Source organism: Pteropus vampyrus, unplaced genomic scaffold, assembly GCF_000151845.1.
Source record: "Pteropus vampyrus isolate Shadow unplaced genomic scaffold, Pvam_2.0 Scaffold18642, whole genome shotgun sequence".
Classification (NCBI taxonomy): domain Eukaryota; kingdom Metazoa; phylum Chordata; class Mammalia; order Chiroptera; family Pteropodidae; genus Pteropus; species Pteropus vampyrus.
This window is the reverse complement of record NW_011907423.1, coordinates 434-3,357: the sequence shown is the minus strand read 5'-3', so window position 1 is coordinate 3,357 and position 2,924 is coordinate 434. Positions and strand designations below refer to the sequence as shown.

The 2,924-nt window shown below is 31.8% G+C and overlaps 1 pseudogene; it reads right to left on the bottom strand.

Moving 5' to 3' along the window:
- Window positions 1-2,556: 2,556 nt before the first annotated feature.
- Window positions 2,557-2,668, bottom strand: LOC111735196 (annotated as a pseudogene).
- Between the last annotated feature and the right edge of the window lie 256 nt (window positions 2,669-2,924).

The window sequence follows — 2,924 nt, the reverse complement described above, 5'->3', positions numbered from 1 at the left end:
TGCCTTGGATGAATCCTTCTCGTTCATGGTATATAACTCTTTTTCTACATTGTTGAATTTTATTTGATAATATTTCATTGAAGATTTTTATATCTCTGTTAATAAAAAAAATTGGTCTAAGTTTTCTTGCATTTTTCAGGCTTTGGTATTAGGGTAATGCTTGTCTCATACAATGAGTTAGAAAGTATTCTGTTTCTATTCTCTGAAAGAGATTATAGAGAATTTTAACTGTTTGGTAGAATTCACCAGTGAACCATCTGGGTAAACTTTGTGTTTTGGAAGGTTATTAATTATTGATTCAATTTCTTTAATGCCTATGCAGGTTGTTGTTTTTTTTCTTGTGTGAGTTTTGGCAGATTGTGTCTTTTAAGGAGTTGGTCCGTTTTATTTTGGTTATCAAATTTGTGGGCATAGAGTTTTTCATAGTATTCCTTTATTATCCTTTCAATGTCCATGGGATCTATAGTGATGTCCCCTCTTTAATTTCTGATATTAGTAATTTGTTTCCTTTTTCTTTTTTTCTTAGCTAACCTGACTAGAGGCTTATCACTTTTATTGATTTTTTTTCAAGGACCCGGTTTTTGTTTTTGTTTTTTTTTCTTGTTTTTTTTTTTTCGTTTTTTTTGTTTTTTTTTTTATTTTTTTTTCTTTTTTTCTTCTTTCTTTTGTTTTTTTTTCTAGCTTCCTAAGGTTGAAACTTAGATTATTGATTTCAGATCTTTCTTCTTTTCTAATATATGCATTCAATGCTATAAATTTCCCTCTAAGCACTGCTTTTACTACATCCCACAAATTTTGATAAGTTGTGTTTTTATTTTCATTTAGTTTAATATATTTTTAAATTTCTCTTGAGATTTCTTCTTTGACCTATGTATTATTTAGAAGTGTGTTGTTTTATTTCCACATATTTTGAGATTTTCCAATTATCTTTCTGTTGTTGATTTCTAGTTTAATTCTGTTGTGGTTTGAGAGCAGACATTCACTGATTTCTATTCTTTTAAATTTGTTAACTTGTGTTTTATGGGCCAGAATGCGGTCAGTCTTGGTGAATGCTTCCATTTGAGCTTGAGAAGAATGTGTATTCTGCTGTTATTGGGTAAAGTAGTCTATAGATGTCAATTATATCCAGTTGATTGATGTTGTTGTTGAGTTTAACTATGCCTTTACTTATTTTCTGCCTGCTAGATCTGTTCATTTCTGACAGAGAGGTGTTGAAGTCTCTAACTATGATATTGGATTCAGCTATTTTTCTTTGCAGTTCTGTCAGTTTTTATCTCGTGTATTTGGTATTCTGGTGTTAGGCATATATACTTTGAGTGTTGTGTGTTCTTAGAGAATTGACCCCCTTATTATTATGTAATGCCTTCCTTAATCCCTGATAATATTCCTTGCTTCTAAATCTACACTATCTGAAATTAATATAGCTACTCCTATTTTCTTTTGACTAGTGTTAGCATGGTATATTTTTCTTCATCCATTTACTTTTGCAATCTACATGTGTCTTTATATTTAAAGTGGTTTTCTTGTAGACAAGACCCAACATATAGTTGGGTCTTGTTTTTTCATCTTTTCTGACAATCTGAGCTTCCTGGATCTGTGGGTTGGTGTCTAACATTAATTTAGGGAAATTCTCAGTCATTATTATTTTTAGTATTTCTTTAGTTTCTTTCTCATTTTTTTCTTCTTCTAGCATTCTTTGTATGCTTATGTTGCACATTTTGTAGTTGTCCCACGATCTGTGGATTTTTTTTCAGTTTTTGTTCTTTTTGCTATCGAGTTTTGAGGGTTTCTGTTGAGATATTCTCAAGCTCAGAGATTATTTCCTCAGCTATGTCCAGTCTACTAATAAGCCTGTCAAAGGCATTCTTCATTTCTGTGTTTTTGATCTCTAAAATTTCCTTTTGATTCTTTAAGGAATTCTGTCTCTTTGCTTACATTGTCCTTCTGTTCTTGCATGCTGTCTTCTTTAACCATTAGAGCCTTTGCATATTAATCATATTTGCTTTGAATTTCCAGTCTGATAATTCCATGCCATGTTTGGTTTAATAGTTGCTCTGTGTCTTCAAATTGTTTTTTTGCTTTTTGATATGCCTTGTAGTTTTTTTCTTGATTGCCAGACATGATGTACCAGGTAAAGGAACTGTGGTTAATATGCCTTTAGTAATGTGGTGGTAAAATGTCAGGCGAGGGAAGTGTTCTGTAGTCCTATGATTAGGTCTCAGTCTTTTAATGAACCTATGCCTCTGGACTGTGAACTTCACAAGTGTATTTGTATCATCTTCAATTTCTTTCTTCAATGAGTTATAATTTTCCAAGGACAGATCTTTCACCTCCTTGGTTAAATTTTATTATTGTTTTTAATGCAGTTGTAAATAGGGTTGTTTTCTTAATTTCTCTTTCTGATTGTTTATTATTGGTATATAAAAGTGCAACTGATTTTTGAATATTAATTTTGTATCCTGCTACTTTAGTGAATTTGTTTATCTGTTCTAACAGTTTTTTTTTTTGTGGAATCTTTTTTTCAAACCTTAATTTAATTAGTTAATTAATTATTTTAGCCTATAGCACCTAGTGTTACTCTCCCATCTAAGTACTAACCAGGCCCAACCCTGCTTAGCTTCCGAGATCAGACGAGATCAGGCGTGTTGAGGGCGGTATGGCCGTAGACTTTTTTTGTGGAATCTTTAGAGTTTTCTATATATAGTATCATGTCATCTGCAAATAATGACAGTTTTACTTCTTCCTTTCCAGTTTGGATGCTTTTTATTTCTTTTATTTGTCCTAGCTGTGGCTAGGACTTCCAATACCATATTGAATACAAGTAGTGAAAGTAGACATCCTTGTCTTGTTTCTGATCTTAAGGAAAATGTTTTTAACTTTTCCCCATTAAGTGTGATGTTAGCTGTGGGTTTGTCATATATGGC